The sequence below is a fragment of the Tachypleus tridentatus genome, chromosome 13 (assembly GCF_004210375.1).
Source record: "Tachypleus tridentatus isolate NWPU-2018 chromosome 13, ASM421037v1, whole genome shotgun sequence".
NCBI classification, from domain to species: domain Eukaryota; kingdom Metazoa; phylum Arthropoda; class Merostomata; order Xiphosura; family Limulidae; genus Tachypleus; species Tachypleus tridentatus.
The window spans coordinates 206,095,712-206,116,013 of NC_134837.1; the positions used below are offsets into that span (position 1 = coordinate 206,095,712).

Below are 20,302 nucleotides of genomic sequence, written 5' to 3' on the forward strand. Positions count from 1 at the left end.
ACGTTTTAGTTTTCTTGAATAATAAATTAAAATCTTTGAAGTATAAAGAAAACATCGTTTATTTATTGATCTACTGTTTGTATATCGAAGAGCCAGAATCATTAAAATAAATTACAGGTTAATTTATCTATTATTCTCAAAAAGTACAACTGTTGTGATGTGCCCGTTTATTATGCCCAGAAAATCACAATTTAATATCTTCTTTATCGAAAATGCTAAAAATATTAAAGTTTTTGCTACCATAAGTTGTTAAATTTGTTCAAAATAGATATTAAGGAAATAAACATTAATGTTAAATACTATTATTTTCGGGTTTAGAACTTTGAAAATCTGGTCAAGAGTTCAAGATTAAGATAAAACAGGTTAGTGAAATTCGAAATGTTTATGTGAAGAAATTAATAAAAGCGATTAATAAACGATAACTTGCTAGCATCATCTTAGCTACAGTATTGTCGTGCAAGCTCTAAATATGTTACCCATGATTCCCTGCTCCGGCCCACCCATCGATGATGAAGGCTTATCACCCAACGGCTGTGAAGCGAAGTGCGTGAGGTGCCGAACTATGGTTGATAGTTGTATCATTTACAGATGTGCTTATTTTATGTATTTCATGTGATGTTTGTGGACGATATTACTCAAGTAATTGACAGTTTGAAAAAACTTCAGTGATAATATGTACATGGGTTAATCCTTAGTCATCTGGCTTACGTCCGACTAACACTAACTAAGTAGGCTAAGCCCACTGTAGTTTGTTCCCCAGGGAAGAGCAGTCTTTCCCTCAATTTGTTGTTAGGCCTAACTAATGTGATGTCATGGATAATGGGTTGCTTCGGAAGTTCCAGTGCAAAAGGAGACGCCGAAGAAGATAAGCGACGAAAAGAAGCAAATAAAAGAATAGAGAAGCAAATTCAGAAAGATAAACAGATATATCGGGCTACACACAGACTTTTGTTATTAGGTTTGTATTGTGTCAAAAACTAAGTTATGTCTTCTACTCGCAAGTCTTAGTCATATTAATTTTAGTTTTGTGTTTCGATTATTGTTTTCAGCTGATGTATACCGAAGCTAGATGAAAATGTTTTTGAGTCTTTTTTAAATTAAAGTTATATTACATTATGACTACATCTATTAGTATAACATTTACATATTACTTTAGTTCAATTGCATTGGAAATGGGAAGTAACTTTTACGTGGTTCAACCCACAACATAGCTTAAGCCTTAATTAAACTTACTGTAAGAAAGATCTGTTTTTTTATTATATAAGTTGATGGAAAGAATAATATTTTAATAAAGACAAAAATACAAATAAACCATGTTCCATTTCAAGCTCAGTAAATTTAAGCTATCTAGTTTGTGGTGTACAATTACTGAATTATTATTTATAGTTGAATCTGAATATTTATTAGACATATCAGGTTATTGTGGGTGTGCTAGTTGTAGATTTAGCTAAACACAGTTTGTTAATGTACTGTAAAGTTAGAAAATGCTCATTAACATTGATTGTGAACATTGTATTCTAGGTAATATATAATTCTGTAAGTATTTTGAATGAACAGAAGTTTGTTTTTTAATCTTACTCTCAAAATGTTACAAGAGTGAATAATTTTTTCATGTAATTTTGTTGAATTTTACCAGAAAGATTTTCAACATTTTTAGTACATGTCTAGGTAAGTGCTCTAATTGTTTAATGAAAGCTAGAAAAATTATTGAGCTCTGTAAATGCTAAAAGAAAAACTAAATCAGGTATTTCAAAACTTTGGAAGGGATGCAAAGACAGCAGAGAAATAGCGTGAAGAGTGTTTTATAGTCATATCTTATAGTCTAGACAGAGAGTTGTTAAGACAGAAACGAGGAAGTGCAAAAAGTTTAGAAATATTTGAAGAAGTTGTATACACTAGGAATATTTGTTCAAGGATGCTAATGAACCTACAAAAAGGTATACCTACACCTGACATTGATATTTACCAATTCTCAAGGAAGAATCTGCCTTAAAAGCTTGTGAAAATGCAAAAAAATACAAATTTGTTTAGAAAGAGTATGAAATCACTATATTAAAAACCAGCAGGTCTTACAGTTACTGTGTGTAAGATGGTGAAAAGTTTTATTGGAAAGAAATAAGTAATATAAAAACTAAACAGATTATTTAGCAGCAAGTAATTTAGTTTTATAGTTAGAAGGTTTACAACATTTCATTCATTAGGAATGACTGATGAATGGATTATTATGATTAAGTGACAGAGGACTGAGTCTCGATAAATTTATTTAAAACAATCGATAATCTACTACTTAAGAGACTATAAATAAGGTAAAGTAAAAGTTATGGTGTGAGCTCTGAAATTATGAGGTGGACAGAAAACTTGTTAAAAAGACAAAGGTCGTTAGTACTGCAGGAGATAAGCAGAATACCACAAGGTGGCATACTTGTATCCAACTCGAGGAGTAGATAGGAAAACAATGCTACTCCTTCTCCTATGATATTAGAAGAGCCAGCATTGCAGATGAATCTGATTTGTTTCAAGATGATCCCTATGAACTATAGAACTCGTGAGAGAAATGACTTTTGAAGTTTCACTACTGACAGATTACAACATGTGACAGTTAGCCAAACAAAAGATGTAAGAAGTTATCACCTTTATAAGAATTTTGATTGGATAAGAATAAAGGAAAACTTATAAAACTCACATAAGAATGATAAAGGTTAAATTTTGAAAAAAAATATCTAGTTAAAAGTTAACAACATTAAAATATAATTGGAATGATAAACCTCCAGTCACCTGGTTAGCAACAAGTCAAACTACTATTACAGCTTTGGAAACAACCTCATGTGGATTATGTCAGAAGTATTAAAAAATATTTGGGAGTATGTAATTAATCATGTCTGTGACGGTGCTGTGGGGAAAAAGAAGGAAATGACATTATAGAAATAAATTGAAAAAAAAAATATAAGGAGATTTGGCTTTGGTGATGGAATACCTTCTTAAATTCTATAACTGAAGTCATTTTGATTCAGTCATTTGAAAACCACTTAGATAAATTTTGGGTAAGTTTGTCAGTTCGACTCTGATGGTGAGGAAATAGCAATGAGGATATTGTCTTATAGGAATATGAAAAGTTAGTTTTACATATTGACAGAGAAGAACCTAAATAAAATGGTTGTGTGTACCCCTTTATGGTCAAAGGTAATAAGGAAATTAAGTGTAATGCGTTGTTAATGTCAAATATTGTTACACGGTACCTCAAGGCAAAATGTAGAATAGTAAGATGCATGTTTATTTGTGATGAGTAAATGTTTTTATTGAAAATATTTTCAATAAAATTGTAAAGAAATTGTTTTGCACAGATGTGTAAGATCAGAGAACACACCCAAGGTTTCTAGTTAACTGTAGGTCAGTCAACTTTCTTTTTGCATATCAGAACAGCTGGTATGGGTATTGACACTTTTATTGATAAGGAGGGTATATTGCAACCTTCCTAGGGCATCTACAGGTTATGAAATAGAGAGTTTGATGTGTCTAGCAATGGTCATATTCAAACTCTTAACCTGAAGATGACCTAGGAAGGTTGAAACATTTTCTCCTTATCAATAAGTGTTAATACCCATACCAGCCATTCTAAGATACATTTTTATTTCAAGTGGGTTTCTCATTATCAAGAACAACCTTTTACTTTTTCAGACATCTGATAAAGGTCAGAGGTCAAACTATTTTGTTACTGTGAGAACACAATATTACCTTGTACCATGTTCTTGTTATTAATGACAGTGAAACTTGCTATTTGTACATATTTACAACATTACAATTTTATTAAGATTTGTGTAAATATTACATAGTCTTTTATTTTTAATAAAATGCATCACTTCAATTCAGTCTGAAAATAAAAATAAGTAGTTTTTACTTTCACATTTTAACAGCTTGATGGCCACTTGAAAGTAACGAGCATTTTGCCTGTCAAAATTGTTTTTCTTAGAAATGATATGCCCTTATGGTGATTGAAATTAAACATCAAACTAATATTTATGTTTTTTTATTAGATGTTAGACTTTATTGTTGGAATGGAATATAGTTTTTTTTTTTTTTTTTTTAATTCTTATGTCATTGCTTACCATTCTTATAAAATTGAAGATACAACTTTCCAGTTAAAGTAACACCTAACTTTTTTACAAAAAAAAAGGATGATAAAAGCAGTATATGCATGTATTTGCTCTAGAAATATATATATTATAATAAACACACTCACATCCTTAATATTAAAGAACAATTAGTTTAAAAAAAAACTGCCCCCATAATATTTGTAATTTAAATTTAAAATATACATTATGCATTTAAAAAGATGTAACTAAGGCTAATAAAAATAATCTTTTAAGATTAAATGTAGTAATTCTCATGGTTAAAGTGAACAGTTGCATAAGAATTTTGAAAGTCTTATCAATCCCCTGTCTTATCAAACAAAACAAAAAAAACATTCAAAACATTAACTTAGTATGACATTTGATACAGTGAATATGAAAAAAAATTTTTCTGTTAATTCAAATATAACTGGACAGTTAATTGATATTATGAATGAAGTTATGTCTAAAGTAATGGATATTAGGAAAATAATTAAAATTAGTACTTTTGGTTATTAAGCGGTTTTCAATTTTTCTAAGTAATTAAAACATTCATGTTTTGTTGTTCATGTTGATTTGAGATTTTTTTCAAAATTAATTTATTAGTGTTATGACTCACAAAAATCACCAACAAATGGAAATTGTAGTTGTAGCTATATTTTATTATTCCAGCTATCCAAGATGTGCGTGATAATTAATTAAGAAGGACAACTATTATTTGGTTAGCAAATTCCACTAAATACACAGCTTTAAATTTCCTTGTCTTTTGTACTTTTGCCAGCAAATGATTCTTCCTCTTTCAGTTGTGGAGCATTGGTCATATCTTTGAGTAATGGCTACTTGGATTTTTTGGCACTGCCAAACCAGAAGTATGGCAAATGGTTAGAAGTGCATGTAACTAAGTCCTGGCCAAGTTAATGTTTACTGTTTTTTACATTGTGTTATATTTCCAGTTTTTTATTGCCAAACTATGTTTTTTAAATTTTGAATAAGGTGTAAAGTTACTGTTTCTGCTCTGTTAAATTGTTTTTTCTACAACTGGCATAATTTTCTTTAGTGCCAAATAAACTATGGAAATACTTTTTTCTTATGCATTGTAATAGTTTTAATAGGCATTAGCATATCTCAAACTCACATTCCTCTATCTCGGAGCAAATGTCTGTGAAACAGTTCTTGATCCACCTGGCCATGCAAGTCTTTTAACTGTGAGATGAATTACAAATGTAAATTAAGTAATTCATTTTCAGTAAACAGTAATAAAAACTAAAGTTTTTTAAATTAACAATTATCAGTAATTTTAGGACCACAATAGTTCTTTTGGTTTACCTAGACCATTGTTTCCCAACCTGGATTGTACTGCTCTTAGTGGGCATTTTAAAATTTGGTGAGCAGACTGATCTACATCAGTGTTTCCCAACCTTCTTTGCTCCAACACCCCTTCAGCAAACAGTGAGTGCTCATTTTAATAGAAACATCGAAAGTGGCTGAAGAAACAACTCAATGAATGGATAAAATGCACTGGTGTGGGTGTTACTTACCCCAGACACACCCATACAATGATTTTTCCTCAAATGTGGTGAAAATAAAAGCCTTATCTATTTCTTATGGTTTAATTTTAACAAATATAATTTTAAAATAATCTCAAAGCCAGCCCTTTTCATTCAGATATTTAAAAAAAGGCTTCTCTTAGAATGTGATAACTTTTCTCCATCCACCACATCTGAATGCCAACCAAGGTGAGGATGAACCTCACTATATCAAAACTGATATTTGTCTTCTATTCCTACCGTTTTCACTCTTCAGTACGAATAAGTGATACAGATACTATCAATTCCTTAACAATTTTAAACATTTCAGTCAAATCTTCTGTAACTTTTTTTTTAAATAACATTTCAAGAGACTAGATTTTCTCCTTTCCATCCATCCTAGTAGTCTGTGAACCTTTTCCAACAATTCAGTTTCCCGATAAAAGTTAAGGAGTCTAAAATGGAACAAAATGTAACCTACCCAGTGACCTATACAATTAAATTATAGACTTTTTAGACATTATTCAGCATTCTATATATACAAACTAAATCTCTGCTGTGCCTCTGAAAACATAATGCTGCTTTGATGGCTTAACTCTCCACATGGATCAAAGTCCATGTTGTTGCATGTGTTGGCTTGCATTTAAATTTTATTGAACTACTATTTTATGAATTTGTTAATAAGACTGGAAGCAAACTGTAGATTATGATTCAAATTTTAGAATTACACATTATTTAATTTCTTAAATAAATATTAGAAAAAAACTTATGTTGATTTTTTTTATGTATCACGTTGTATGTTAAATGCAGCTGTGGTTCAGATTAGATGTTTTTCTGGTCCAAGTACAAAGTATGTATTTTTATATGAATTAGGGACTCAGATTGCCACTATTGACAAGCTAGAATGTAATATCAAAGCATCTCAGCTTTCCTATTTGCCAAAGTATTGCTGATATGCTGAATCAAACACAGTAGCCCCAGTCACCTCTTTTCGTTTTTGAATATGCTCCCTTGTATATAATTACTTTTGTCTCTGACATGTGAATAACCAGTTGAAAGCTCAGAATGTCCCTCTAGTGGGTTTTTAAACCATTTTCAAGGAGTATGATGTCAACTTGTTTTTTCAAGATAAGACTTCCAAGTTTGTAAGTTGAGTCTTTAGTCTGCTTGAATTTTTCTATTTTTCTAACCCTAAATACAGTCTAGTTACTAAGTTTGATAAATTACAGTGAAATTCTATAGTATCAATATAGTAATTAATGATTTTTTTTGGTTATTTCAAGTGGATATGAAAAATCTAAAATTATTTCACATTTTTCATGTGTGAAATTTTATAAAGCTGAGCAACCTATGTCAAGCATCAAACAAGTACAGAGATCACAACTGGAAGAGATAATAGTTTGCTTTACTTCTTTATTTACTGTTCTGTGTTTTAAGAAAAATAGCTTTAAGAACTTGTTTGTAAATATTCATACTGTACATACACATATAATGTATTATAACTGAATATAATGTATAACTGTATTTTACAAAATACAAGTTCGCTAAAACGCAGCCAAGTTAAGTCGTATTGTAAAGGTCAGTTTTATATTATTGGATACAGTAATATATGTTACATTATTGTAACTTCTGTGGTGTTAGCCAGATCTAGCTGAAAGGTCATAATATATAAATGTAAAATGTTATAAGATTTATGCTATTTAATCTAGAAATTTGTTTTTGTTATAATCTATACTTATTATAGAATGAAAAAGTCGTAATTTATATTTATTTCCTTTTTTTATGGTGGTTACAAGATCGGTCAAATCTACTGCATCCATACATAGATACAATAGTGGCAGTAACATATGATAAAATTTTTTCTAAAAAAATGTTTGATAACTATCTGGAAGTAATATAGATCTCATGTGGGATATTTCATAACTGTATGGAGGTAATATAGATCTCGTATTGGATGTTTGATAACTGTCTGGAGGTAATATAGGTCTCGTGTGAGATATCTGAAAACTTTCTAAGGCATAAGAATATTTTCAATCTTATTTTTCATGTTGATAGGCAACATGCCAAAAGATAAAAAGGTTTGAGAAAACATTGCTTAATGAATCTTGAGACTTGATTTTAAAAAGAAATTGATATATGTGAAAGCCTTGTAATGTTTACTTATAATCTGCCAAATGAACATTTGCTTAATAATTTGAATGTTGCAACATGAACACAATAACGGGTAGGAAATGGTTATAAGGTCAGTCTCATGGACAAAACCTGTGCCAAAAAAGTTATGAGACTGATGAAGCAGAACACATTTATAACATGAAGGGATCTTTTGATCTGTCTAGGCTGTCCCACCACTGAACTAACCTAAAAAGAAAATTCAAAGCCAGCTCTTATAATTTTTAATAAGATTTCCTGAATTTACAGTTTCTACCATATCTGAAGATATTCTAAAATCCAACCACCTTCTTAGAAAAATAAAACTGTCTTAGCTGAAGATGACATCTACCCCCATTATTTACTTTTATGGCCTCTGTTTCTGACATTTCCACTATTAAATACCGAAGAAAGGTGAATCATCAACATTACAAGCTGACTTACCAGTATTAACCACTTCAGTCAGGTCCCTGTTCCATGATACTGTTAAGATAATTCATATATAAATGTCACTTATAGTTCAAATTGATAACCTCTATGCAATACCTTGCATTTAATATAAATAAAAAATTACATGCTGTTTATGAAGCACCAGCAACACCCATTACTTTAATATCATCAACAAGTCATTCCTTTGCTGTTAATGGAAAGAACGAAACTCTGAGGTACTTCTCTCATAACCTTAACCCTTTCAGCACGGTTGGTGACCACATTCAACTTGAAGGCTTAGCGCAGCAGGCGATCTTCCTTTATTCCTGTTATTTTTATGTATTGAATTTAACATATATAGTGTTGGGTACAATCACTGAATATTTCAGGGACTTTTGTTGAGTTATTGCTGAGATATCATGCTTTTAGTACTGATACCATAATTAGTTGAAGTATCAAACATGTATATTAAGCGCCATGCCAAACATTAAATTTTTTATTAAGAGCTGAAAGGATTAATCTAGTTTGACTGACCTCCATGTATAACGACCTTCTGCTTTCTACCATCCAGTCATTTTCTAATCAGTTAGCTAACTTTCCCCCACAGAAATAATATAGAAATAATTTTTATAAGTCTTTCATGTAGCACCTTTTCTAAAATCCAGATACACCAAATCTACACACTTTCCCTTATCTATATAAGTAGTAACCTTTACAATGAATGTCAAAATATTAGTAAGGCACAATTTGCCCTTAATGAAACCATGTTAACAATCCAATGAAATTCTAAACTTTGTTGAATGACTTTGCATAGCTTTTCTTTTCAAACTTCCCAAACCTTCTCCCGAATTGATGTGAGACTAATAGATCTATAATTACTGGGACAATTTTTATTGCAATCCTTTAGAGGAGGAGTTACATTAGCTAATTTCCAATCCTATAGCACTTACCTACCATTCAAGGATTTACAAAAGATAGTAGAAAGTGGCTCACATATCCAAATCTTAACCTGTGTGGAATTATAATCTGGCTTGAAAGTCATTTGGTGTTGAAGAAAATTATAAACACATGCTGTGTGATAAAATATGTATAATTTCTCAATAATATCAATTTCAATATTGCTTTCATATGATTTTCGAAAAAGAAAATGTGTTTCCATTAATGGTAACTCAGTTTAACCTGTATAAAAGATCCTGATAAGTAAGCAGCAACAACCAGAGAAAATAAACAGATGTTTATCTTTTGTTAATATTTTCACCCCTGTTATTTGCTTGAGCAATTTCTGTGATGACTCATCTAAAGAATAAAACTATAGATAAAAAAGAAGTAGATGAAGTGGCATCATATAATTAAAATGAATTTATATTATGATTGTTGTGTCATTATTATACATATGTTTGATAATTAGTTTTGGTGGGTAATTTGTGATACATTGATTCCTTGTTGTTGTTTTATACATTTAACTTTGGCTTTTCCATAACACAAAACTTGAAGCTATTGTCTTTTACAGTGATGCTCATTTCAGTTTATTGATGGAAATTGTAGCAGTATTGTTTGTGGGTAACAGTTTCAAATTATAACAGTATCATTTGTGGATAACAGTTTCTTAAAGTATTGGTAGATGAACACAAATAACAGTTGTTTAACATAAGTTAACAAGTTTATAGTCCACATATCACTAATAAGTATAGTAACTCGTGTTTGATGCTGTTGCTTAGTGATGAGCATCCCTGTGCAGACAACTAGCTTAATGAATGGGTATTAACAGGCTTCTCATGCTCTGTCTACATTTTATGATTGGCAAGTGTTCTAATATTCATTTTACAAATTTTGTAAATAATTAAATATTTAGTTTTCATAATTATCAGCCTATAATGTGTTATGTGTCTGGAACAGACTTTTAAAATGGACACTGTGCTCTGTGGATAATGTAGCACCTGGAAATAACATTTTATTTATGGGAGGTTTGAAAAACTCAAGTTTATATTACCTTGTGGATAATATCAATGTTTAAGGTATACACAAAGTCATACATTTCAAAAATTATTCCATCACCACAACTGTAACAGTTTGATAAGTCGCCGTCATTTGTGATATTGTGAACAGAAATATTAACGTGCAAACTTCATGTTATTAATTTGGTTAAGTCAAAAATTATCCTGTTAATTTTAATTTGGTAGGTTGTTTGAAACATTATAATTGACGTGTAATGTATGGTGCACATGAATAAACAATAATTTTAAAGAAAAATATTAATTATTAAGAAGTGGATTTGATGTGTTAGGTATAAATCAACTGCAGTTACTAATTCCCTAGTGTGTTTTGATTTGAAAGTCTATTTAGGTAATTGTGTATTAGAAACAGACTTCAGCCTATAGGCTTCAGGAGAATCAGAAATACTACAGAAAGGGAGGGACATGTGCAAAAAACAAACAAATAAGAAACAAAAAAACAAAGTAAAGTAATTCTAAGAGCTTGTGTTTAATGAGAACACATTATAACATGTTAATAATATATCTACCATAACCATTGCTGCAAGGCCTATAGCTCAATACCAGTTTGTACAAGTTGTGTAAAGGTGGTTATTGGTATCAACAGTATTAAGAAACAGTAACCATTGTTGTGTGAACTGTAATTATTATGGAACTTAAGCCAATAATACAAGTCAGACTTTAGGGTTAAGAGAAACAACACAGTATTATTTTATTTTTAACACTTGATAGAATGCATGAAGAGTAATCATAATTTTGATAATGGTATGCTGTAAGGCAGTGTAATAGTTTTTAATAAAATAAGTCCTGACAACTTACTTTAATTGGTACTTTTTTGTTACTGGAGATAAATTTATATAAGAATGGGATGAACACTTGGACATAATAATTTGTCTATTCACATTACTACTCTAGAATATTTTTATGTAGATTAAATCATACCCTAGATTATCTTATTCTCATAAAAGTTAACCATAATTTTTGCTGGAGTTGTAAGTACATTACTCACTTTTTATATCATTCATATATTCAATTTAGAACACAAACAGTAACATGCACAAAACATAATTTCCTATAACTATTATGATTTAGCTGGTTTTTTCAATTCAGGTAAGATTAAAATAATACTTTCAGCTGGTCAAACTGGACTTGGAAGTAGCAACTTAATTATTTCTTTGAATAATTTAAAAACTGTTGTGAGAATGAACCAGTGTTATTTAAAACTCAGTGAATTAATGTTAATTATAAATAGTGGTGAACATCTGAAATATTAACACATTTTGAAAGATTCTATGGATTTGACTTTCTGTTTTACATAAACCAAGACAACAATTGTAATGTAGATACTGCCAAGATAACAGAGGGTATGTCTTAGCAGTATCTACATTATAATTTTTTTAAAATTTGTATTAACTGAAATAGGGGTGCAAGCAATGGTTAAGTGGGCTATTTGGAGTGAACAAGTGTCACATGATACACATAAGTGAAGGTTGAAAAGTTGCTTATATATATTCTTTTAAAATTGATAAAGTAATATATTTAACAGTTGATTTGTTTCATCTTGACATCAAGGTTGATTATACATTGTCAGGAATGTTTACATGTTTAATGTAACTTTGTATTCACTTACTAGTCCATATCTAGAAAGTTATGTGAAGTATGACTGAAAATGTCTTTAAATAAAATCCAGAACAAACAGCAAATATTCCAGTCTTGTGACAATAATTACTTAGCTGAATGTACTTGGTTAATGAAACAACCAATTAGCGAATTTTAGTAATCGCTGTGTTCTAATATTTTAATCTTTAGTACAAAAATAATTTTTCTTCACATATATTTATTAAAATTAACAGTTACAAATTATTTCACTTAAAAATCACTGTTAGCAAGTACAAGTTCATCATAGTTGTATTGGGTTTGCTTTTGTTTATGTAATGATAGCTTTGTTTAGTGGTTATACTGATTAAAAGTTTTATGTTATCCCACACTTGTGTGTTACTAGTTTTTGTTTGATATAATCACATATTTCATTTACTTTCAATTTATTAACTCTTCCTGTGTTTTGTATTTAATTTTCAGTAAATTTAATTTGCTTTATATTTATGTATAAGGAACACTGAAAAGCTACTTATAATTGGGCATTACAACTGTTATATTTCACATAGTGTGTAACTGTGTTCATTCTCAAACAGAGCCAGTGTTTTGTACTTTGTTAGATAACTTGTAAAATGTAATGATGACATGATCTACATAGTTTGTTTGTAGAATCGAGCCAACAGTTGGGGAATTGTATGAATGTTTTGTGATTTTTTTGACATGATAAAAGAGATTTGCAAGCTCAACTTCAACTGATGACTTTATTAATCCAATTGTATTCAGTATGGTGAGATCAGTAATCCCAAGACCTTTATGTTTTCAAGTTTTTAAGTTTCAGCTTGAACATTTTGAACTTTGATACAACACTATAACCAATCATTTATTCTGTTACTAAAATGTGGTTGAGTAGTTTCAAGTATTAATATTAGGTTTCAACATGTCGTATAATAAGATGATACTTCAGGACTGTACTGGTAGTTGATGGCTCTCTGTATGAGATATAAATTCTTTTTTCCCACCTAAAAAGTAATCTAATCTATCCTTACCTCCAAAGATTCAAACTCACTCCCCCCTATGGATCAGAATGCACTTGTGTTTTTATGAGGGTGTGTGATAAATGCTATTCTACTGCCACATGAACCAGTCTGAACTGAATTTGCTCCTGGTCTTACTGATAGTTATTTTGATGCATCATATTTTTTTTCAGACAGTTTTAAAGAACATAAATCATGAGACTTATTTGATGAAATTTATACTTAAAATATAAACATCACCACGTTTGCAGTTTAAAATTAGGGTATAAAGCATAAAAAAATGTTGGGAGTTTAATATAAAAAACAAGGAAAATGCCCCCAATGTTATCTTACTTGCTATCATGACCTTTGGAGCTTGTCACCTGCTTTTTGCAAATATGGAAATAAACATTCATTAACTAGAAAACTAACAAATAATAACAAAGCCTAAAATAGGACTTATGTTGAGGAAAAAAAAACAAAGTTTGTAAAACAATTGTAATAAAACTATTTCAATATGTAAAAAAGTGTGTAACATCTCAAACCCTTAGCAACATAATGTCTTGGAACAACATGGGACCAGTTGGCCTATCTTGGTATTTCCATCATCTAAACTAAATTTGAATAATTAAAAACAAATTTTAAAGCCAGCCTTTATTCTTGTGCTTATCAAGCATTTTGTTAACCATTTTAGCACTGGCTCAGTCCCAGGGACCAATCCCATAACCATATTGTGTCCCTTATAGCTTTCATGCTGTAACTTTTAAATTAGTAAACATATGTTCACAAAATTTGAGTTATCATAAAATATTACAAGACTTTTTTACATAAAATATCGATTTATTTTTAAAATCAAGTCTTAAAATTCATTAAGCAATGTTTTTCTCAAGCCTTTTTGTTCTTTGGCATGTTGCCTATCCAACATGCAAACCAATTTTCATTTTAACATTAAAAATACTTTAATGTATCAGAAACTTTGACATGTGATCTTTATAACCTTCAGATAATTATCAAATGTATTTTAAAATACAATTTTATATTTTTATATGGTATTTTCACTATTGTACCTGTGTATGGGTTTGGAAGATTTGGCCAATCCCATAATCTTCCCAAAAAAAATTAGGAAATGAATAATGTTTTTTTCATTATAGAATAACTACATATTATAACAAAAACATAAATGTTTAGTCCAGATAGCTTAAATCTTACAACACTGTTCATTTATATATATTTATTGATCTTTCAATTGTGCCTGGCTAAAATCACAGAAGTTACAGTGATGTGGCACATTTACCCTTTTGTTATTGTATCCAATAATATCAAAGTGTCTTCTTGTGTAGAATGATTATACCAGTATTCAATACATTGTAACTGTTCTATAAACAAGTCTTATTTGCCATAACTTGTAATATAGTAACAGCAGTTTTATATTTGTAAAGTGAGAGAGATGTATTTTTTTACCAAAATATTCTTCATTTTTTAGCAAAATTAAAATACCTGTAATAAACTTAGTATTGTGACTTTTGTTGGTTTCTTGAAACTCTCATACATTTAAAAACAATGTTTATTTGAAATAGCTTTCTGATTGTGAAAGATAATTTCAGAACCAAAGTTTGCACACACAGTACATTTGTATTTTATTTTTTCTCTAGAAAATTTATTACATGTATATATACTTTTTAAATTTTCTTTTTTTTAAAGCCATGAATATTTTGAGAAAAATTAACTAATTTTTTTATTGCCAGATCATATAGTTTCATTTTTTGATTTCTGAATAAACAGTGATTTGGTTAAACATAGACAAGAGTACCAAAGTATTTGATATTACTGATTTGTATATAATTTTGTTCATACAAGGAATTGATAGGACACATTAACTTCTTAATCATCTCGATATGGTTGTATCTTTGCTGTTTTTTCTTGAGGATTATCTTACAGTAGCTAGTCATGTTACAGGATGGGCTTAATTAATCTACATGTGTCTAAGTTGTTTGCGAGATTTCTTCTCAGTAACATTTTTAAGATAATTTATAATTTTAGAATTGATTTTAGCTCACTAGAATACTGCAACAGTCCAGGTTTGCTCTGTTCTTTGCTACTGAAATTTACTAAATGTCAGATTGAAAATTCCAAAATACCATCTCTTAAGTTCTTTAAAAGCTTTATTCAAGGATATTGTAACTAAAAAATAAAGTTCGTTCCAACTATGTATGTTCATTTTACAGAGTTAGTGATGTTAATTGTAATTGAAGGTATATTTCATAATTTCTTTTTCTTCTGTAGGTGCTGGAGAATCTGGAAAGAGTACAGTAGTAAAACAAATGAGAATTCTTCATGTCAGTGGCTTTACTGAAGAGTAAGTGATGCTTCAGGTTGTAATGGTTTTACTAAAATAACCAAGAGAGTAAATCTTTAGTGTCTCAAACAGTCCAGCCAATTTGGAATGACTAGTGGTGTCCTAACCAGTCTGTTGTTGTAAATATTTAATGAGTGGCTGATGTTCTTACCAATATGGCCTTTTAAATAAAAGTTTAAGAAATCATTAGTGCTGTTTTAACTTGTTTGTTCTTCTAAAACATAAGTCACAACTTGTTTTGTGTGTGTTTCTGGCTTAATATTTGTGAATATGAAGTGTGAAGTACAATTTAGTATACAGTGTTTGTTTGTTTCTAGGGAAAAGAAAGAAAAAATAGAAAGTATCAAAAAGAATATCAGAGATGCAATCCTGGTGAGTCATGTGGAGTTATGTGAGTTATGAGTGTAAACCTATAATGATGACAAACCTACTTGAAGTAAAAATGTATTCTAAAGATGGCTGGTATGGGTATTAAAACTTTAGTTAAAATTAAATACTGCACCAGCTGTCTTAGAATACATTTTACTCAGGTAAATATATCTGATTAAAGCCAAATTAAAGTAAACAGATGTAATAAAATAAATTATTGATGCCTGAAAATGGGGTTATCAAATCAGAATATCAGAAGTTTTTGCATTGTAGATGTCCAAGTTTCTGTCATTGACTTAAATGTGCTTTGAAATGGATCAAATTACCAAAAAATTTATGTGAATAGAATATATATAATTTACCTTTTGACACAAAGATTTAGTATCTCACATTCAGAATTTTATTAAAATGTTTTTATTTATGATACCAGTTAGTTTTGCATAAAATCTTAGCTAATAATTCATATTTTAATAGTATGTAAATTTTGTCCCTTAATTACACAAAACAGTATTTTAAAAAATCTCGAATTTCTTCTAGTGTGACACACGTGACACATTTTCTCTAGGTATTTTCTTATGTCTGTTTTATCTACCACGCCCAAGAAACTACAGAATGAAATGTAAATTATTCCTTAGAAAATTGTAATTTACTAATAAATTGATGTTTTTTTGTATGTGAAAGATTTGTAATGTCAACTTAGACTGCCAAGTTTTGTGTATATATATAGACACTATATTTGAAAATCAGAAGTATTTAATCTATAAAGACATCAGACAAGTACAAGCATCTTAAATGGTTGATCAGATTGACTGAGTGTGTGTTGATAGAGTTAAGCTATCTGCTTATGAAATAGTTTTCTTTTTGAAGCCTGTTTAAACATAAACATATATCTATTGATTATTATGTTATGTTTTGCCAGTCAGAAATATTTCATAATAAAAATATTTCTGTTAAAATATACTTCAAATTCTTAAGAAAAAAGTTGTTTTGATTCACATTTGAGATTTTTTTACTTTCTATTCAATGCATAAAAAATTCATTTGTACCTGAATAAACAATCTGCTCCCAACTTGAGAGCGATGATTGTAGAAGAGTAGCCAGTTTGTAGTGTGCCAGCAGAACTCACCATTAACGGTCGTTCTCAGGTTGGTGATGTTGGAAGTCGGCCTTTATTCAGGTGTGAATATGGTTTATGCGGTACATTGAGTTGGGTGAGTCGTTAGAATACTTGTTTTAATGTTAATATATTTTTTAACATAAACTGAGGTCTAGCCTTCTGTTGTTTTCATTGATGTTTAAAACATTTTTTAAATAACAGAATGATATTTTATATGAATTAGCTGTAGAACAATAAACAGTTGACACATAGAGTTAATACACAATAAAAAGTATAGTTAATGTCTTAATAATTTATATTTGTAGACAATATCTGATGCCATGAGCACACTAGTCCCTCCTGTACCCCTAGAGAACCCGGAAAACCAGTGGCGTGTTGACTATATGCAGGATGTTGCAAGTTCTCTGAACTTTGACTACCCCTCAGTAAGTGGATAATTAGCTACTGATTCAGCGTATTAAGAAACATTGTAGGTTTAATTATATATTACTGAATATTAAAGAAAATAAACTAAAGTCATAAGGTTTTGACAAATGGGAGCTGATTAAAAAATAGTAAATGATTTGTATCTTTAAATGTTGAATACTTTGTTGATGGAACATAAAATGACTGTAAAAACAAAATAAAGAAAGGAGATAATAAAATAAAGATAATCTTATTAAAGATACATTTGCTGTTGTATATTTTTATTTTGTTAACCCTGCCTTAAAGAAAAATAATTAAAGTTTTCAACTTATTTGAAAAATAATGTGTAATGTTTTTCTTTCTGCTAATTTCACAGTTAAATTTATTGTTGGAGGGGAGATAGTTGTAATGTTTTTTGTAATGAACCGTGAGCAACTCGTGATCTGATATTGAATTTTCCTAGTTGTTAAAAAAATGTTTATTCAATGTATATCTATTAGGTTGAGGAATAATTCGTGAGCGTTTTTAAATAATTTCAAGCATTACATGCAAGACTATACAATACTTCAATGCATGAACACATTACACCCAAAACATTTATTATGATACTTTATTTCATGTAATACCTAGGTATATAGTATGCATTGTTGTAAATGAAATTGCAAGAAATTAAATGCGAAAAGCAGATGATGTCGAAAATGCTCGATTTTGTCCACTTGACATTCCATTTAATGAGCTGAAAATGAAAGCAAAAATTAAAGACATATGAAAATCAAACACACCATCTATTAGAGCAAAAAATTATCTACCAAATGACATATTTTGCGAAAGCGTTTCATTTATGAATATATTTTTTTAACTTGAAAAAAATGCTCACGAATTATTCCTCAACCCAATATATTACACTTTCTTCAAGGGGAAATATTGTTGTTTTATCTCAGAATAATTGATGTATGTTTATGAGATTACAATATCTATAGTTTCTCGTATTTTTTGAGTACAACAAATAATGTTTTATCTCAGAATAATTGATGTATGTTTATGAGATTACAATATCTATAGTTTCTCGTATTTTTTGAGTACAACAAATTGTGTTTCAGAGGCTGTGTGCATGAATAGCTCTAGTATATTAGCATTACACTAGGGTTACATGGTAGCACTGGTGTTGCACAAGTTTTCCTAACGAGTGCTACTAAACATTGTTCCTAATGTACTACATAATTATTTTTTTGTTAACATTACTTCAGAGTGACACCAGTGTACAAACAATTACAGTGGCTAGTACTATAAAATTATATTTGTGTTATGGTTTTATGCCAATGCCAAGGGCAGATAATATTTATAGAACAGCACTTTATATTAGCACCAAAATAATGCATCTTAAAGAGTCATTATTCTGTAATAATTTGTATCAGTGTATTTTATAGCAGCCTGGTTGTATGTGTTATGTGACATAGATGATGGAATTAAGTACATGCTTTACAGTTTTAGAAAATGTAATTTATGTTTTGTATTACAAGGTGATTTAATGAGGGGTATTTCACTGATTAGAATACTTGGATTGTAATAGTGTCTGTTAAAACACCTTGGTATATTCTCCCCCTAAGAAATCATTTGAGGTATTATCTTGTGTTAGATCACTCTGTAGGTGAACAAGAAGTGTGAGTACTAATAGTATAACATATACCTATTGTAATAGCACTTTATGTGAATTTTATATTAGATCAGCTTTAATGGTGTCATGGTATCTCTGACAGCACATTTTTGTTATATCAGTACTAATAGTATTAAAAATTCAAACCATTGGCAATACAACTTGAGTGATAACTATTTTTTCAGTAAAAAATAACATCTGAAGTTTCAAACCAAAACTAATTCCTGCCTAACTTTGGTTTTACTACTGCAGGAGTTCTATCAACACACAGAAGCCCTCTGGAAAGATAAGGGGTTCAAGCATGCGTATGAGAGGTCCAATGAATATCAGCTCATAGACTGTGCAAAGTAGTAAGTTTTATTTTATAATAAAGTCTGAGGCTTTCGTAGAACATATCAGAAGTTTGTAATTGTATTTTATGTTCATTGCTAGAAATTTGATGATCCTGGTGCAATGAAAAACATTTAGGCCTTCTTAAAACACATCTAAGTGACTATATTAAAATTACTTGTTGTTCTGGTTGATTTGTAGAAATCGAAGAGTAGCATTCAAGGTGGTTATAAACACCTTTTGAGCTTCTATCTTAGTTAAGCCTTAAGATCTTGAAAAGTCCAATTAAGGAACTTAAAATAGTTGTTCTATTTTACAGTCATTATACAACAATGAAAGTAATTTCAACCACTGTTTAATTTGTTGGGTATTGAAAAAAACAACAGTAAATGCAATATTGTTTTTATGTACAGTTTTCTAGCAAATTTTATAACCAAGAATGAGTATAAAAAGACAGTTTATTTTCCAAAGAAGAAATATTAGTTCATTTTTCTCACTAATCTAGATAATTATTTTTTTCATAAAATTGAAACTGTACATATCTTACAGCTAAGGAAAAGCATTAAATATTGATGTTTGTTATGTACTTATTACATCTTAAATATAACCTTTAAAAGTTACAGCACAAAGGTCTAATATGGATGTAAAACATTTCTGTAATATTACAGTTTTCTATTTACAAAGAGAAAGTAGTGGTATTTTAAATTAGTTTCATAAGCTGTTTTCCATCAGGTATTTTATTAACCCATCAACTACCAACTGCCGTATAGGGTACGGTCTTTCTTTAATAGTTGAGTGTGAGTATGCCATATTATGTATGTGGTGATACGGCTAATATTTAGAGCAGCCAATGTGAGTAGGTTAAAATATAGGCTTGTCAGGCATACTGGATCATCTTAACCAAAACCATAACTGACATGTTATTTGAAATATCTGTGTTTAAAAACATGAAATATTTGTACCTGTTAGAAGTATAACATTATAACTTAATATTAGTTTGTAATATTTAATTATACCTTCTAAGAAACATTGTTTATATGCTTGCATTTTGAAACTGAAGTTAAATAGATATATTTTTGTATAGTACTGAACCAAATCTTCAGTAATTTTCTTTACATAAGTGTTATGGTTTTAACTTTTCTAGTTCTTTTGGTAATTACCTTTTATTTATTTTCAGTTTCCTGGACAGAGTGAGTATAATCAAACAACCTGATTACACTCCAACTGAACAGGTAGTTGTCCAAATGTGTTTTTTACCAGTT

The 20,302-nt window shown here is 29.6% G+C and overlaps 1 pseudogene across 1 annotated transcript in view; it reads left to right on the forward strand.

The window, feature by feature from the left end:
- The first annotated feature begins 488 nt into the window (after positions 1-488).
- The window catches only part of LOC143238740 (guanine nucleotide-binding protein G(s) subunit alpha-like), a 35,975-nt pseudogene continuing 16,161 nt past the window's right edge, over positions 489-20,302 (forward strand). The window contains exons 1-6 of the transcript XR_013020737.1: positions 489-958; positions 15,093-15,165; positions 15,483-15,537; positions 16,957-17,076; positions 18,963-19,060; positions 20,218-20,272. The product of XR_013020737.1 is annotated as a guanine nucleotide-binding protein G(s) subunit alpha-like (transcript). The remainder of the gene's footprint in view (positions 959-15,092; positions 15,166-15,482; positions 15,538-16,956; positions 17,077-18,962; positions 19,061-20,217; positions 20,273-20,302) is intronic.